Genomic DNA, 19333 nt, shown 5'->3' on the forward strand with positions numbered 1-19333 from the left:
AAACAACAACTGAAGTATGACTAGAATGGTGAGGGTTCTGGAAAGCCCTTGAAGAGCTGCGAATCCTTTCCCCAGAAGATTAAAGAGATAGCGAGCTCTTCTTCACTGGAGACACTAAAGCAGAGGCTGTAGAGCTCTCTGTCAAGGCTTCTGTACAGTGGTACCTCACTGTACTTAATTCGTTCCGGAGGTCCGTACTTAACCTGAAACTGTTCTTAACCTGAAGCACCACTTTAGCTAATGGGGCCTCCTGCTGCCGCTGCGCCCCCGCTGCACGATTTTTGTTCTCATCCTGAAGCAAAGTTCTTAACCTGAAGCACTATTTCTGGGTTAGTGGAGTCTGTAACCTGAAGCCTCTGTAACTTGAAGCGTATGTAACCTGAGGTACCACTGTAGTTGCATTTTGCACTGCAGAGCCTACAATGGGTAGTGGATTGGGCTAGATCAGGGGTCAGCAAACGTTTTCAGCAGGGGGCTGGTCCACTGTCCCTTAGACCTTGCGGGGGGCCAGACTATATTTGGGGGGGGGGAATGAATGAATTCCTATGCACCACAAATAAAACAGAGATGCATTTTAAATAAAATCTCACATTCTGCTCATGTAAAAACACGCTGATTCCCGAACTGTCTGTGGGCCGGATTTAGAAGGCGATTGGGCCAGATCCGGACCCCGGCCTTAGTTTGCCTACCCATGGGCTAGATGACTTCTGAGGTCTCTACCAACTCCATGATTCTTGGATCTGTGGGGCTGAAGCAGATTTATGAACAGCTGCTCACATGTAGGCTTCTACCTGATCAGGACCCCATTTGTGCATGGAGGAAGTTTATGTCGCCATAAAAAGGTAAAGGGACCCCTGACTGTTACATCCAGTCGTGGCCGACTTTGGGGTTGCGGCGCTCATCTCACTGTATTGGCCGAGGGAGCCGGTGTACAGCTTCCGGGTCATGTGGCCAGCATGACTAAGCCGCTTCTGGCGAACCAGAGCAGCGCACGGAAACGCCGTTTATCTTCCCGCCGGAGCGGTACCTATTTGTCTACTTGCACTGGTGTGCTTTTGAACTGCTAGGTGGGCAGGAGCAGGGGCCGAGCAACGGGAGCTCACCCCGTCACTGGGATTCGAACCACCAGCCTTCTGATCGACACGTCCTAGGCTCTGTGGTTTAACCCACAGCACCACCCGCGTCCCTTATGTCACCATAGGAAATGTAATATTAAACTCTGGGGTATCTCTGTTTCTTGCAGCCATAAAACCTTTGTATCTTTTCAATATGAGATTTGCTCCAATTGGTCATCCCTTCCCCATTCACTCTCTCTTTAAAAACAAAACCCTTTGCCAGAGGATGTGAAATTATGGTTCATGAAGCAAGAATGAATTTATCTAGCTGTTTTCTTTTTGGAGAGCTGCTAACGGTTTTACTTTTCCTTTCTTTCCAAATGCCCTTGTTATATCTTATACCGAGTTATCTTCCATTGCCTGCCAGCTCTATCTGTAATGTCAGGTTAGGAAGACAGCTTGGCTGTGAGTACTACCTATTACAGATAGTTCGAGCAAAAGAACAGCAGTCTTGTTTTGCCCATGTAATTTCCCAGTTACTCAGGGTTTTCATTCTTGAAGGGGTGGGAAGGTTGGTTGGCAGAATTGCCTTCCAAACATTTGCCACCTTTGACTGTTTTGAGGAAGCAAATATGCAGGTTGGTGGTTTTATTTATGAGATGCTGAATCTTCAGATCTCTGTGGTTGTTGTTTTTTTTTAAAAAAAATACAAACATTCTGCAGCCTGCTTGATTCTAGTTTCACAGCAGACCGCCGGCTTTTGTCGCTGAGAGGGTTTATTAAGAATACAGTGCCTCAAACATTAGGGAATCTCAAATAAGGCTAATTTTGCTAAAAGGGCCTCGGGGAAGACATATTTTAAGTGCCACGAACATAGCATAGCGCCACTGGGTGTTTGCCTCTAGGGCTGGAAATTGCTTTTGTATATAAGATGTATATAAGCTACTGCAACGAAATATTAATCAGCAGACCTCCCCTTGAAAATGTCTTACAGAGCAATCCTTTGCATTTCTACTCAGAAGTAAACCCCACTGAGTTAAGCGGGCTTTCCTCCTAGGACACAGGGGTACTGTATTTTTCGCTCTATAGGATGCACCAGACCATAGGACGCACCGGACCATAGGAGGGGGAGAACAGGGGGAAAAAATTCTCCCCCTCTCCGCTCAGTGCCCCTTCAGCGAAGCGGGAGGAGAAACTGAGCCCCTTCCATTTCTCCTCCCGCTTCGCGGAAGGGGCACTGCGCAGAGAGGAAAAACTGTGCAGCGCCTCTCCAGCGAAGCGTAGCCTGGAGAGCAAGAGGGATTGGTGTGCACCGACCCCTCTCACTCTCCAGGCTTCAGACGGCTATCCGCAAGCCTTCGGAGTGCAGCGGGAACTCCTGCTGCACTCCGAAGGCTTGCGGATAGCTGCCTGAAGCCCCCGGAGCGCAGCGTGAACTCCCGCTGCACTCCGGGGTTTCAGGCTTCAGGCGGCTATCCACAAGCCTTCGGAGCGCAGCGGGAACTTGCGCTGCACTCCAAAGACTTCAGGCGGCTATCCCTGAAGCCTGGAGAGCGAGAGGGGTTGGTGCGCACCGACCCCTCTCGCTCTCCAGGCTTCAGCGAAAGCAACGCGTAGCCTCTGGAGCACGGAGGGAGCACTCCCTCTGCGCTTCGGAGGTTTCGTGTTGCTATCGCTGAAGCCAAGGAGCCTGCACTCGCTCCATAGGAGGCACACATTTCCCCTTAATTTTTGGAGGGTAAAAAGTGTGTCCTATAGCGAAAAATACGGTAATTTCTAGGGATTTTCGACACTAAGGTGGTTCTGGTAAAATATTACAGCCGAGAAACCAGCTGCTACATCTTGCTGTCTTTCCAGATGGGGATTTTTTTTATAGACGACTTCGCAACTAACAAAAATTGAGGGTGGGTCACTTTTCTGTGAACTTTTCACATAAAAAATAGACAAATAAGAAGTGGAAGCATGATGTAATGGTGGAAGCTGGCAATATTATTATTTCTATAGACTGGGCCCTGGGGGCAATAGGGGCACATTTTGAAGCACATTCTCACACCACCACCCAAAATATGGACACTGTAGGGTTTTGTTTTGTTTTTAAAGCATTGCTGGGAATTGTAGCTCTGTGTGGGGCAAACTACAGTACCCAAAATTATTTGAAGGGGAAAATGTGCTTCCAAATGCCTCTTAAAGGTATAGTGTGTATGTTGCCATAAATGCAATCAATCAGTCAATAATAATAATAATAATAATAATAATAATAATAATATATTTATACCCTGCCCTCCCTGGCCAGAGCCAGACTCAGGGAGGCTAACACCAGTAATATTACAATAAAAAAATAATGGGGGGGGAGGGGGAAAAACAATTTTAAATACGGGTTAAAATACAATTTAAAATGCAGCCTCATTTTAATAGTAGCCCATAGATCAAAACTATAAGGAGAGGGAAACATAAAAGTCAGACTGAGTCCAAACCAAAGGCCAGGCGGAACAGCTCTGTCTTGCAGGCCCTGCGGAAAGATATCAAGTCCCGCAGGGCCCTAGTCTCTTGTGACAGAGCGTTCCACCAAGTCGGGGCCAGTACCGAAAAGGCCCTGGCCCTAGTTGAGACCAATCTAATCACCTTGTGACTCAGGACCTCCAAAATGTTGTCATTTGTGGACCTTAAGGTCCTCCGCGGGGCATACAAGGAGAGGTGGTCCCGTAGGTACGTGGGTCCTAGGCCGCAATAGGACTAAAGCATTGCACATCTCTCCCCCCACCTCTCTACAATGGTTTAATTTATTTAGTAACTGAAGAAGAAAACCATCATATGCACCTTATAATCCCCCCGCCTCCTAAAGCAGTCATGGTCATGGCTCCTGCATTTTTCCTAAAAACATAACATGGGAAGCCGCAGCTCCTAGCAACCTTGTGGAATCTGAGCTGTGAACAGCAGCAATTGTTATGCAAACCCGCATTAGCCAGGGTAATACAGTGGAACAGAAAGAGCACACATGGGTGTGTGGAAAGATAAATAATACACATCCCCAAGGTCAGAAATGTTGGGGATCATCTAATCTACAGCTGTCGTGCCATTAAGTGCCACTCTGGCAGCATCCCAAGGTTCTTAAAACCAAACGAAGAGAAGATTAATCTGTTACAGCATGTGGCCAACAAAGAACTGGAGAAGCCAAAGTCTGCCATTGCCAAAGAGCTTTGCAAAGGAATTTAGCACTAGAAAACCAAGCAAGAAGCTGCAGACAAGATGCCTCTCTGCACTTGAGCCAACCGACAAATCTGAGTGTAGGAGGAATAAAGTTGGGCATTTACCACGTGGTAACTTGGATAAGCGGGACGCGGGTGGCGCTGTGGGTAAAAGCCTCAGCGCCTAGGGCTTGCCGATCGGAAGGTCGGCGGTTCGAATCCCCGCGGCGGGGTGCGCTCCCATTGCTCAGTCCCAGCGCCTGCCAACCTAGCAGTTTGAAAGCACCCTCGGGTGCAAGTAGATAAATAGGGACCGCTTACTGGCGGGAAGGTAAACGGCATTTCCGTGTGCTGCGCTGGCTTACCAGATGCAGCTTTGTCACGCTGGCCACGTGACCCGGAAGTGTCTCCAGACAGCGCTGGCCCTCGGACTTTTAAGTGAGATGGGCGCACAACCCTAGAGTCTGTCAAGACTGGCCCGTATGGGCAGGGGTACCTTTACCTTTACCTTTAACTCGGATAAGATGGTTATCAGCGTCATCCTGCCAAACGGCGAGGAGAATTTGCCCATACTTCCATAGCTGGTCAGACAGCTGTGAAAGGAAGCAAGGGAGTGATGAGATTGCCTATCTGCTATTCAGGACAACACGATCTTCAGGAGAGACATGTCTTATGCTCTTTCCTTCGGGGGTAAAGTCTTCTCTGTAATGGCTGGCAAACTGTAGATCTCTCTCCTTGCAGAGGCACATCAGCTGATGTCTTTCTACTGTAAGGATCTTTCACAAAAGCTGGATTTTTTGTGGTACATTATTTCAGAATACTAGCTGAATAATGGTGACATCAGGGACGTGTGTGGCGCTGTGGGTTAAACCACAGAGCTTAGGACTTGCCAATCAGAAGGTTGGCGGTTCGAATCCCAGTGACGGGGTGAGCTCCCGTTGCTCTTTCCCAGCTCCTGCCAACCTAGCAGTTCGAAAGCACGTCAAAGTGTAAGTAGATAAATAGGTACCGCTGTAGCGGGAAGGTAAATGGCATTTCCGTGGGCTCTGGCTTCTGTCACAGTGTTCCGTTGTGCCAGAGATGATTTAGTCATGCTGGCCACATGACCTGGAAAACTGTCTATGGACAAACACTGGCTCCCTCAGCCTGAAAGCGAGATGAGCGCTGCAACCCCAGAGTCGTCTGTGACTGGACTTAAGTCCTTTACCATTTTTACCTTTTAATAGTGCATCAACAACAGACGATCCACCAATCATTCCTCTTTATCTTTTGTGGTGCTTACCCAAAGTTATTGCATTCTTGCTGTCTGGAAGGGCATGAAAGCAGGAGCAAAAAGCAGCCACTCTGGGAAATTTGAGGTATGTGAAGTTACAGGATTTCAGCAGGAAACTACAGGACACACACTGACTAGAAATGAAGCTGTATGAATGTGTTAAATCTTCTGCAGGTGCAAATGGAATTGAAAGTGGTATCCCATGTAAGTGCCCCAATACAATTGTGAGCATACATCGCCAGGAACACACAGTAAGAAGGATGCCTTGGAGGGCTCCCAGGCGAGTCTCTCTCTCTTAGATAATAGACATTTCTGGGAGTGATGCCACTACACTCATTTTGAGGTTCATGCTAGCTAGCTTTCTTTACTTTATATTCAAGAGCATTCATTTCTTTTATCAGTCAAAGATTTGGGAGAGGAGAATAACACAGGTGAAGGATTAAGGCAAAAATCAAACACGCAGAAATCACCCTGATGTTTCTGGTCCAGCTTTTTGTCATGTCTAAAAGCTGCCCATAAATGTTTGCAGAATGAACTATGACAGGGTTTTCCCCCACTGTAGTAATGAGAGAAATTCTTTCAGTTAAAATACTTCCCTCTTTTTCCTGCTTCTTATCTGCCATCTTTGAACCCACTAAAAGATTCTGCCTCTAAAGTTTTGATTTTGATTGCCTCCTTGTTACCTTAAAGTAGATATATAAAGCTCGCTGCAGCAAATGCAACTTTTACGAAAGCTCACAACTGTGTTGCCTGAAGGATACCTCAGTTGGGAGGAGGAGGAGGAGAGGAGGAGTTTGAATTCGATTTTCCACCTTATCACTAGCCTAAGGAGTCTCATAGCGGCTAACAATCTCCTTTTCCCTTCCTCCCCCACAACAAACACTCTGTGAGGTGAGTGGGGCTGAGAGACTTCAAAGAAGTGTGACTAGCCCAAGGTCACCCAGCAGCTGCATGTGGAGGAGCGGGGAAGCGAACCCGGTTCACCAGATTACGATTCTACCACTCTTAACCACTACACCACACTGGCTTTCAGTATGAAACTCTTAATCTCAGGGTTCTGTGTTCAAGCCCCACGTTGGGTGAAAGATTCCTGCATTTCAGGGGACTAGATGATCCTTATGGTCACTCCCAACTCTACAATACTATGATCCTACTGCTTATGGTATCTCATTGGTATGGGACCCCTCGTGACATCACAGAAGTGTCTAAAAAATGCCCTACCCAGGGAGATTACCTTTGAGGTAAAGCCCAAATGCTGGATCCAAATGCTGGATTAACTCCTGTAATTGGACTTCCGGTGGAGCGCAAGCCCGTCGCAAGCGAGGGATTTCTCTGGGAGAGGAACCCTGGCTATTTCGGCCAGAAAAGGGGGTTTTAGGGCGAAAAAACCCCCTCTTAAACCTCTGGGGGGTGTCCAGAGGGTCAGGTTCCCGGCAGTGCCTAAAAGCTGCCCGTCCGGCCACCAGGTAACCTTGGAAAGGGGTGAAGAGCGCGGTGGAACGGGATAGCAGGCTATCGGGAAGCCATTGCTACAGCCGAATAGCGAAGCCCCGAGCTTTCAAGGAACAGCGCTTCGCTCTTAAGTTTAAGAAATTCGGACTTAAAATAATAACAACTGGATTGAAGAGACATTAAGGGAAGTTCCGAAATAAAAAGGAGAAGATTTCAAGTTCAGCTGTCATCTGGAATCAGCGCAGACGCAGCATTGTAAGCGGAGCCATGAAAGCAAAAGTGAGTTGCCACTAGCGGCTATTGTTTCCGTTTCTCCCTAACTTTTAGAAACTTTTAGAAACTAAGTTAAAAGTTTATAAGTAACCTTTATTGAGAATTTAAAGAGGTGGAAAAGCAAAGGGGGAACAGAAGGTTACTATTGTGGCAAGCAGAAGTCTTAGATGCAGCGGAGGATATATGAGGATTGAATTGTTTTCCCACCTCTATTTTCACAATAAACTTGTTACGCCAGGAGAAGAGTTTCCGACTCCATTTTAATTTAGCAGAAAGGCTACAGCGGCAGAGAAGAAAGAAATAATATATTTCTCCACTTTCCTTTTTTGGGTGATTTTTTTTTTTACTTTAATTTTAAAAAGTTTTGAAAATTAAATCTGGCAAAATTGAACTGGAAAATTTAACTTAAGTTAATTGACAATTCTTCAAATTACTTAATTGTGGATTGGAGCCCCCTAGTGGATGGAATGAGATACTACAACTTGTTTTTCAGGATTTTTCTTTGTTAATGGAGTATTACTGAGGTGGAAGGAATACTTGGTTTCCTGTTTGGTTTCCTGTTCCCCATATTTTTGTGGAATGCCCTGCTTGGAATTATAAAAAACCTATCCTCTCAAATATTTATATTTCCTCTGAAATACCATCTGGACTATTAAACAGAAAATAATTTGGACCTGGCTTCGGAACTTTAAACAGATAATATAGAACCAATTTTTTGATTTGAAATCAGAAGATATAAAATAAATTAAAACTATTTGGATTATAGCCATATTTTTGTTTTTATTTCGGAAGAAATTATTATTTTTTCTTTTTTGGGAAACATTCATAATTGGATATCTTACTGGAATACAATTTAATTTTTTGGGATTACAATCTGGATTACAATTTTATTATCTCAACTCAGTTTATTTTTGGATTATAGTTTTATTCAGTTCATGAAATATCCAAGAGGACATCTAAAGAATTTAACTGAGGATTAGCCCGAGTGGGGGCAAGAAGACTGGCCTACATCTTAATTCTGGTTCAGGTTTTGACTGCCTCTTCATGTTTAGAAGTGGTTAAAGGGGGAAGCATTCCCTCTTATAAAAGTTATGATCCGCTCCTTCCCTTCCTATATTATTTTTTTAAAATTATGGAGTAAAACTAAGTAATTGTATTCTCTATTTTTATGTTTTGGAAAGGATATTAAAATTGTAACGGTGAAAACTATTTGAACAACTTGAACAATTGGGAAACTGTTTAAGTTATATTGACCAAATTTAAGGTAAATAACTAATTTGAGAAACTTGTTTTTGTATTGGTTATATTTTGGTATTTTTGTGAAGGGAAATGTAACATCAAACAAAAAAAGGGGTAGAGGGAGGGGTGCCGACTGACAGGAGAGCATCAAAGCAGGAAACAGAGTTTAGAACAGAAATACTGAGAATGTTTGCAGAGATAAAACAAAGTGAAAAAAATCTGGAAACAAAATTGGAACAAGTGGATAATAAAATTGGGAAAATGGATAAAAAAATTGATGAGACAGTTAAGGAACTGAAAGGGCAAATAAAAGAGGTATCCAAAAGAACTCAATCATTGGAGGGAGGGGATGAAGAGGACAAAATTGGAAATGAGAGAGGTAAAACGAGAGGAAGAGAGGATGAAGACTGAGATGATGGAAATAAACAAATCACAGGAAGAAATTAAAGATGTGATTGCTATGAATGAGCTGAGACAGAGGGAAGTGAATTTGAGGCTGAGGTCAGTGCCAGAGATACAGAACGAAAATATAAAAGAGAGATTGATAACGGAAATTGCGCAGTGGCTGGAGATGCCAGCAGAAGAAGTTGCAAAAACAGTTCAAAATGCATTTAGAATGAAAGTAAGGACAAGTAAAGCAAGGAAATTCCCTGGTGACTGCTTAATTACATTCAAGGATAGAGAGATGAGAAACTTGATTTTACAGAAGAACAGAGATAAAAGACTATACATAGACGGGAATTACATAATTATTTTTAAAGATATACCAATAAGGCTGTTGAAACGAAGAGGCCCATATAAGCCACTGGTGCAGATCCTTAAGAAAAGCAAGATTGACTTCAGATGGGAATTTCCTGAGGGAGTCTCGTTCTTTTACAAAGGTAAGAAATGCAGATTGATAAGCCCAGAAGAAATAGGGAAATTTACAAGAAGGTACAAGGAATTACAAGTGGAAGAAGAAGAGGTCAAAGGTGCAGAAGGAGGAGCAGGATCCAGGGAAGAGTCTGAATCAGGAGAAGAGGAAGAACAGAACGGAAAGAAATCGGAAGAAGAAAAGGAAGAAGAAGAAGAAGAGGTCGATAGGTTATAAGGAAACCAAACCCAATTTGTTTAATTGGAAGACATTATGGCATTAAAATTATGGAATTGGAACATTAATGGGATGAATGACAAGAAGAAACGAAACAAAATTGAACAATTTTTTAAAAAGAAAAATTTGGACATCATATGTTTACAAGAAACACATGTGGCAAAGAGACACAGGAAAATTCTGATTAACAAAAGACTTGGGAATGAATTTATTTCTTCGGACAAAGAGAAAAAAAGGGGAGTTGTGTTATACATTAAAAACAAAATTGAATCTCACCAAATATTTAAAGATGAAGAAGGAAGAATTATAGCAGTTCCGATCAAATGGCAAGGCGAAAAATTAATAATTGTCAGGATCTACGCACCAAATGGAAATAAGACTGATTTTTACAAAGCTCTGGAGGAAAAATTATTTGAATACATGGATCAGAAAATTATAATAATGGGAGACATGAACGGAGTGGTTTCATTGGAAATGGATAGACTAAGAGAAGGAATGAATAAAGAAGGGAAACTGCCTAGGACCTTCTTTATGATGACTAAGAACTGTAACTTGATTGACATCTGGAGACTTAAACACCCATTGGAGAAGCAATTTACCTATTACTCAGAACCGAATCAGTCAATGTCAAGAATAGATCAAATATGGGTATCGAATGAATTGACTCCAAGAATTCAACAAATTGAAATACAACCCAATGTAATTTCAGATCACAACCCAATAAAAATGGAACTAAAAGGTTTTGAAGAAAGAACTTTCAGATGGAGAATTAATGACTACTTGCTGGATGACCAGAAGATTGTAGAAAAAGCACAAAAGAAATTATCTGAATATTTTATGGACAATATCAACAAAGGTACGAAGATGAATATAGTTTGGGATGCAAGCAAAGCAGTTATGAGAGGATTTTTCATTCAGCAGAACTCATTGAAGAATAAAAACAGGAGAAAAGGGAAAAAAGAAATTTTAAAGCAGATTATGGATAATGAGCAAAAATTAATCAAAAAACCAAACAACTTAAAAATTAAGCAAGAAATTAAGACCCTTCAAACTCAATTTGCAATGATAATAAACAAGGAAGTGGAATGGAATATTAAAAGGTTAAGACAGAAAAACTTTGAGTTCACTAATAAATCAGGAAAATGGCTTGCGTGGCAACTTAAAAAGAGAAAGGAGCAGAGCACAATCAATAAAATTATGGTAAATTGCGAGGAGACAGTTAATCCGAAAGAAATCAGAAAAGGATTCTTGAACTTCTACAGGCAACTGTACAGAAATAAAGAAAGGAACAATATGAAGAAAATAGAAAGATATTTAAGAGATAAAAAGGTGCAGAAGATCCCGACAGAACAAAAAGACCAGCTGAACGCCCCAATAGAAACAGAGGAAGTAAAAGAGGACATAAAAGAGTTGAAGAGAGGGAAAGCCCTGGGACCAGACGGATTTACATCAAGTTATTATAAAGAAATGAAAGATGTGTTGATGACCCCATTGAAAGAAGTTATGAACAATATCTTAAAAGAAAGAGACATCCCAGAAACGTGGAAAGAAGCATATATTACTTTGATTCCAAAACAAGAATCGTATTTAACCCAAGTTAAAAATTATAGGCCTATTTCATTATTGAACACGGACTACAAGATATTTGCGGGGATTTTAGCGAAGAGAATGAAAAAGATACTGATAAGAATTATCCATAAAGATCAAGCAGGTTTCCTACCAGGCAGACAAATGAAAGATAATATAAGGAATATAATTAATGTTCTAGAATATCTGACTGCTAGGAATGAGAAACAAGCAATTTTAATGTTTGTGGATGCAGAAAAGGCCTTTGATAATATTGTATGGGAGTTTATGTTGAAAAATTTAGAGCATATGGATGTGGGGAAAGAGTTTCTAAATGGTATTAAGGCAATCTATACAGAACAGAGAGCAAAATTGATAGTTAATAGCGTAATTACAGAAGATATAAAAATATCTAAAGGAACAAGACAAGGTTGGCCGCTCTCGCCATTGTTATTTATAACGGTTCTGGAGGTCTTTTAAAATGCGATTAGACAAAATAAACAAATAAAAGGGGTGACAGTAGGTCAGAATGAGTATAAAGTTAAAGCCTTTGCCGATGATTTGATAATAACAATCGAAGAACCAATAGAAAGTGTAAAAGAGGTATTGGATGAGATTGAACAATTTGGGAGGGTAGCCGGATTTAGACTGAATAAGAAAAAGACTAAAATGATTGCAAAAAATATGGAACAAAGTAAGATTGAAACAATGCAGCAACAGACAGAGATAGAGGTGGTGAAAAAGGCAAAATATCTGGGAATTTGGTTATCTCCCAAAAATATTGATTTGTATCAAAATAATTATATTCCGGTTTGGAAGGGAATAAGGAATGATCTGGAGGTGTGGGGTAGAATGAAACTATCTTTTTGGGGTAGAATTTCTACGATAAAGATGAACGTACTGCCAAAGATGTTATTCTTATTCCAGACTATCCCCATTATAAAGGGGATAGGAATTTTTAAAGAATGGCAAAGAGTGATTTCAAGGTATATATGGCAGGGGAAGAAGCCAAGAATAAAATATAAGTTATTGACAGATGTAAAAGAAAGAGGAGGCTTCGCCCTACCAGATATGAAATTATATTATGAAGCAGCATGCCTATGTTGGCTAAAGGAATGGATAAAATTAGAAAATAAGGAGTTACTAGATCTTGAAGGCTTTGATAACAGATTTGGTTGGCATGCGTATCTATGGTGTGATAAGAAGAAAGCCCATAAAGGTTTTGGAAACCACATTTTCAGGAGTTCGCTAATAGAAATATGGGAAAGATATAAAAATTTACTGGAACCAAAAGTTCCACATTGGCTATCTCCGTTGGAGGTTATGAGTGTAAAAAAAATTAATATGAGAGGTAAATGGATCACATATGGAGAATTGGTAATTAAAGAAGTAGGAAAATGGAAACTAAAACCATATGAACAAGTTAAAGATCATGTATATGATTGGTTGCATTATTTCCAGGTAAACGAAATGTTTAAAAAAGATCTAAAAGAAAGTGGTTATGTAGAAAAAGATTCTAAATTCCAAACAGATATAATAAACAATGAATGTAAAACTTTGTCAAAAATGTATAAAATATTGTTGGAATGGCATACGAAAGATGAAGATGTTAAATCGGTAATGATACAATGGGCCAAAGATTTTGGATATAACATACAATTTGATGATTGGGAAAAACTGTGGAAAGAGAATGTAAAATGTACTGCATGTATGGCGTTGAAATAAAATGTTATGAAAATGTTTTATAGATGGTACATTACACCAGTAAAACTAGCAAAGATGTATAAGACGTGTAACAAATGTTGGAAATGTAAAGGAAAAGAAGGAACATTCTTCCATATGTGGTGGGAATGTAAGAAAGTGAAAAGTTTTTGGGAAATGATTTATAATGAAATGAAAAAGATGTTAAGATATACTTTTGTAAAAAAAACCAGAGGCTTTTCTTTTAGGGATCACAGGAAAGGAAATAAGAAGAAAAGACTGTAAACTCTTTCAATATGCAGTTACGGCAGCTAGAATCTTGTTGGCCCAGAAATGGAAACAAGAGGAAATACCAATGATAGAAGAATGGAGAATGAAACTGACAGACTATGCGGAATTGGACAAACTGACTGGGAAAATTAGATACATCAGAGACCAAAAGTTCATCGAAGACTAGGGAAAGTTTGTAGATTATCTGAAAAATGTGTGTGATGTGAAAACAACGCTAGTGGGATTTCAGGAGGCACTGTAAAAACAAAGAAGTATTGTTAATATGAAATAAAAGGAGAAGGGAAGTTTAATGGCAATACGAATGAAGGGAATGCGTATTAAGGATATAAATATGGATGATTGTCAGAGATGCTGAAGGAAGTTCAAAAAGAGATGATTTGTTAAAATTTGGTTAAAAATGTATAATTGTATGGAAAACTAATAAAAATTTATTGGCAAAACAAACAAACAAACAAACCCTCCTGTAATTGTTGAAGGGTAGGTCTCTTAGTATGTGCACTTCCCTCTAGTTGGCCCCAAGGGCTAAGGTTTTATTGTCCATAAGCCTTGTGTCCAGCTTTATCCCAAAGAAAATGGGCATTATTGTTGGCTCCCTGGACTTCTCTGGGCCCAAATGCATTCACAAGTGGTCATTGACTGTGATGAAACTGTCAGTTAAGTGGGTGTGCTGATTCATGCCTGCTACCACCCACTCCAGTTCAACGCCGATTATGTGCAGCCAGCAAAAAGACCGTATTAGAGGAAAGTGGGCACAGCAATGCATATATTCGTGAAAATAACATACAAAAAGTGAATTCTATGATGAGAAATTGCTGGCAAAATGTGTATATTGGGCAAAAGGGTGCACTGAAATGCATATGAATTTTGGTGCATTTTTTTAAGATTGTGAAAAATAAAGGAACAGAAGAATGGAGAGAAACAGCAATTAAAGGATTTGTCTGATCCTACCATTCTGTTTTTAACTTCTCTCAGATTCTGCCAGTGACTTGTCCCAAAAGGAGCCTTTTTCATTATTTTAGCACCTTTGCTGCTTGTCCAATATATCCCCCTGTTCCCGCACATCTCAACCAGTGGGCTCTGAAAATCAAAAACTCTCATGACATGTGGGCTGCTAGGAACCTATTGAAGGAAATCTCCAAGTCTCCGTAAGTGCATAAAATGGAACTTGAACTTCTCCCCTTGCAACTTGAGAGACGAAGTGGTATGATGGAAAACATAATTAACATTGACATCTGGTGGTTGTGGAACTTCTGTTGTTAAGTGCTAATGCATTTGAACTTGTTCTGACTGTAAGACTGGGGGGGAAAGTACAATTTTCGGTCATTATGAGAATATATTCTTCACCTAGAAGAAGAAATGTGTACAGAAACCACCACTTAAATTGTGTTCAGGATTTCAATTGTGTCAACTCATTGTGGTTTAAAGGTAACCAATAATCATTCCTCCTCTGCAGAGTGGGAATAATGGTGACCTACCTCAGAGGGGTTGAGAATATTTGATTGATCAGCGTTTGATAATACTTCTTGTTGAGCTTGGAACTAGGGTCAAGTCCCACCCCTGATGTGTTTCTCGTTTGCCTAGGAGCCAGGAATGTGGGCAGTGAAGTAACTCTGTTATAAATGGAACACTTGTTGACAGCTACAACAAATAACCTGCCCCAATCACACACTGGCGAGACTAAACTCCCTCACTGTCAGGAGGTCAATAATAACAAACATCAGTGTCAGTGAAGTTAACTCTTTATTCAAAGGAACCAAAACAGTGCAGGCCTAGTGATCCCAGTGCCAGATTTGTTGTTGTTGTTTAGTTGTTTAGTCGACTCTTCATGACCCCATGGACCAGAGCACGCCAGGCACTCCTGTCTTCCACTGCCTCCCGCAGTTTGGTCAGACTCATGTTTGTAGCTTCGAGAACACTGTCCAACCATCTCGTCCTCTGTCGTCCCCTTCTCCTTGTGCCCTCCATCTTTCCCAGCATCAGGGTCTTTTCCAGGGAGTCTTCTCTTCTCATGAGGTGGCCAAAGTATTGGAGCCTCAGCTTCAGGATCTGTCCTTCCAGTGAGCACTCAGGGCTGATTTCCTTAAGAATGGAGAGGTTTGATCTTCTTGCAGTCCATGGGACTCTCAAGAGTCTCCTCCAGCACCAGAATTCAAAAGCATCAATTCTTCGGCGATCAGCCTTCTTGATGGTCCAGCTTTCACTTCCATACATCACTACTGGGAAAACCATGGCTTTAACTATACGGACCTTTGTTGGTAAGGTGATGTCTCTGCTTTTTAGATGCTGTCAAGGTTTGCCATCACCTTTCTCCCAAGAAGCAGGCGTCTTTTAATTTCGTGACTGCTGTCACCATCTGCAGTGATCATGGAGCCCAAGAAAGTAAAATCTCTCACTGCCTCCATTTCTTCCCCTTCTATTTGCCAGGAGGTGATGGGACCAGTGGCCATGATCTTCGTTTTTTGATGTTGAGCTTCAGACCATAGTGAGGCCTAGTGATCCCCAAAAAATTAAAGGGGGAAAACTGGATGTACATTTCCAAAATATAAGATAAAAAACAAATAAAATAAAAACTACACACAGCAAGAGTGTTTTGTGTTGTGTAGGCTCCTATGATGTAAGTAACGGGCCCCACCTGCTAGCCTGTTCCCTAAAATATCACTGGTTTGCTCTTTTCTATATATAGGGTGCCTACGTTCTGCATGGACTGGTTGTTGACAAAGGACAGCTGGACATATAAAGGGCCCCATTACCTTCAGTAGCTTAGGGCCTCATCAAACCTAAATCTTGCCCTGAGTGATCCCAGCAACTCTTCCCGGTAAGTCTTGCCCCAATGAGGCAGTTGTGAGGACTGAAGACCACCACCTTCCCACTGCTCTCTAAGGCTCCCCCCCCATCCCTTCCCCAGCAGCCTAAGACTCCTTCAGGTTGTCTCCCTTTGCTCCACCCTCTTCAATTCTATGTGTGTACTGGGAGACCCAATTCTATGTGTCTGGGAGGGAAGGGCAGCTGGTTACAGCAGGAGGGGGGGACCCCCTGGATTCTTCAGCAGCCTGCCTCACCACTGCCTCTTGGCTCCCCTCCTCTCATGCTTCTGAATCTAGACTGATCTCAGCCTCACTAAACCCTGTTGCCTCTTCAGCTTTCAACTCCTCCTCCTCTCAGTCTGCTCCCAATTCTCTCTCATCGTCTGACCACCAATCCCCTGGCTCTGAGCCTCCTTTCCCTGGGGGGTTTCCACTCCTCTGTATCCAGCCAGTCAATGACACAGACACTTCTGTAGTCATAAGAATTCGTTCTTCTCAGTGCTATTTTTATAGAAAAAGAGGTGCTGGACTCAACGTGAACACCTCCCTTGTTCTCTTATAATGGCAATGGCGCCATCTGCCAATTTTGGTTTTCTCACTCTCTTATTTTTACAATCAAAAATTCAGTTCTCTGAATTTTGCAGTGATCTGCACTCCCCCCCACCGCAAAGTTCCTCATGAAAATTCATCAGAATTTTAGTGTAAATTTCTCCCAACAAACACTTTTAAATGCAGACATTTTCCCCTAATATAATGCATTTGTCTATGTTATTTTCCACTAATATCTTCTTTTTTATGCACACTTTCCACTAATATATGCATTTTTTAAAATATTGTCTGGCTAGAGAACTGCCTTGCAAAATGTGGATGGATGTGAATTTTGAAGGGCAGCTGTACTTTGGCTCACATATTGTTTCGGAAAGGGCAATATTAAATGCATTAAATGCATACTGAATCAAATTTCTCCATCCCTACTTAAGTCCATTATATAAATTCTGAAATTGCAATTACCTGTGTAAACCTCCCCCCGCAAACTGTGTGGCATATAAATGAAAACAAAGAAAATGATTTTAATTTTTTAATCTTTGTGGCCATAATTCATCTGTCCTTCTCATCTAAGGAGCCACCAGAGGTTTAAAGCTGTGCTCCTTTACAAAAATTTCCATTTCTTTTCTGGGACAGGTTCCAATGAACTTTGTCTATAGTGGGGCTGAAGGTTTCAACAGAAGTCGGCATCGACCTAGCTCTGTGATACAGAATTTTAACATGCACAGGATTATTTTTGAAAAGCCGATCTAAGCCTTCTAAATCTCATTGGCATGGCACAGTGGTCTTTTGCTAAGCTGGTTGATTCTAGGGATTGCATTTGGATATTCCCCCTCCTTTTATCTAGCAAAGAACAGAATATAGATGTGTAATTTGTTAACAGTGATATTAAATAGGGGGAGGAAAATCTTTTTGATAACTCCTTGATACATTGCAGGTATCCCTTTTTAATTCCCCCCACCCCACCCGATTCCGCTCTAAGAAATAGTTCATGCATATATCCTTTTGTTCACAAGGAAAATTTTGTGTACTTGTGGAATGCAGTTTTGAACTTCTTCAAGGAAAATCGCTTGTGAACAGAATAGTGTTGCAGAAGTCCAACTGCAATATGCATAATATAGTTGTTGAGGAGTAATTGAGAACGCCATATGTTTCTCTCGGGCCTTTATAAAGTGTCCCTTTTAATGAAGCAAACCCACAATATGATTTTTCTCCTCCTCCCGGTAATAATAATTAATAATTATAAATCACTCACCCTGCCACAGAGCCCAGGACAATGCACGGCAAATGATAGGCAACAAAATTACATTGATGATGAAAACAAATACAGAATTTAAATATTCATAAAATAACAGCAATCCAATCCACAGATCCTTTAGCTGATGTCAAAATTCCAACAAGGAAGGGTAGGTTTGTTCCAGAATTGAGGTCCTGCTATGGAGAAGGTCCTTTTATAAGTTCCCTAGTCATGAATCCTCATGGGGAGTCCTGGATCTCTGCACCTGGAATTTCTCTATTGTCTGTTTGACCACAGAAAGCTGCGTTTTCTCTTTTTGAGAAACACCTGTTTCCCAAATTCCTGCCGTGTTTACCCCACATCCAGTTTTGCAACAGGTGCCTCTGTGTGGCGGCTGATTAAATTTCTTTCCCCTTTAACTCTGAAGACCTTTAAATTTCAGCTTTACAGAAAGTTACAGTAACAAACCAAATCAACAAGAAAGGAGATAAAGAAGGACTTTCTGACAGTAAGAGCTGTATAACAGTGATGTGGGAGGTTGTGGACTCTCGTTCCTTGTAGGTTTTTAAGCAGAGGTCGGATGGCCATCTGTCATGGATGCTTTGGTTAGACCAGATGACCAACTCTAGAATTCTATGCTTCTATGGCTGTCTTCCCACACTGGGCACCTGATCCTTGCAATCCATTTTGACCTTTCACTCATTCTCTCCCATATTCTATGTGGCACAACTGGGAAACTGCGGAGGGTTGAGGGCGGTGGGGACTATGTGGGGAAAAGATCAGCTCATCCTTAAAAGTGGTACCATTGCCCTGATACTGCTTCTCATGGAACTTTTAGAACCCAAAACTAAGATACTATCAAGAATGTATAACTTGCTGCTGAAATGGAATACTCAGGATGAAACGGTTAAATCTGCTATGATTAAATGGGCACAAGATGTTGGACATAACATAATGTTTGCTGACTGGGAACAGTTGTGGACCACCGGTATTAAATTTACGGCATGTAATGCCTTAAGAGAGAATATTATGAAAATGATATATAGGTGGTACATGACACCAGTCAAGCTTGCAAAAATTTACCATTTGCCCGATAATAAATGTTGGAAATGTAAAGAAATTGAAGGTACATTTTTCCACCTTTGGTGGACGTGCCCTAGGATTAAGGCTTTCTGGGAAATGATTTATAATGAATTGAAAAAGATATTTAAATATACTTTTGTGAAGAAACCAGAGGCCTTTCTCCTGGGCATGGTCGGCCAATTGGTGTTAAAAAAGGATAGAACTTTCTTTATGTATGCTACAACAGCAGCAAGAATACTCATTGCAAAGTATTGGAAGACGCAAGATCTACCCACTCTGGAAGAATGGCAGACAAAATTGATTGACTTTATGGGACTGGCAGAATTGACTGGCAGAATCCGTGACCAGGGAGAAGAATCGGCAGAAGAAGAATGGAAGAAATTCAAAGACTATTTGCAAAAATATTGTAATATTAAGGAATACTGAGTGATGTTGGATTGAAATTAAGGGGTTATCAGCTGTAATGGTATAAAAGAATATAAAAAAAATAGTTCTTTTTTGTATATAAGTAAAAGTATAAGTTACAATAATTTAAGAA

Source organism: Podarcis filfolensis, assembly GCF_964270895.1.
Source record: "Podarcis filfolensis genome assembly, chromosome: 6".
NCBI classification, from domain to species: Eukaryota; Metazoa; Chordata; class Lepidosauria; order Squamata; family Lacertidae; genus Podarcis; species Podarcis filfolensis.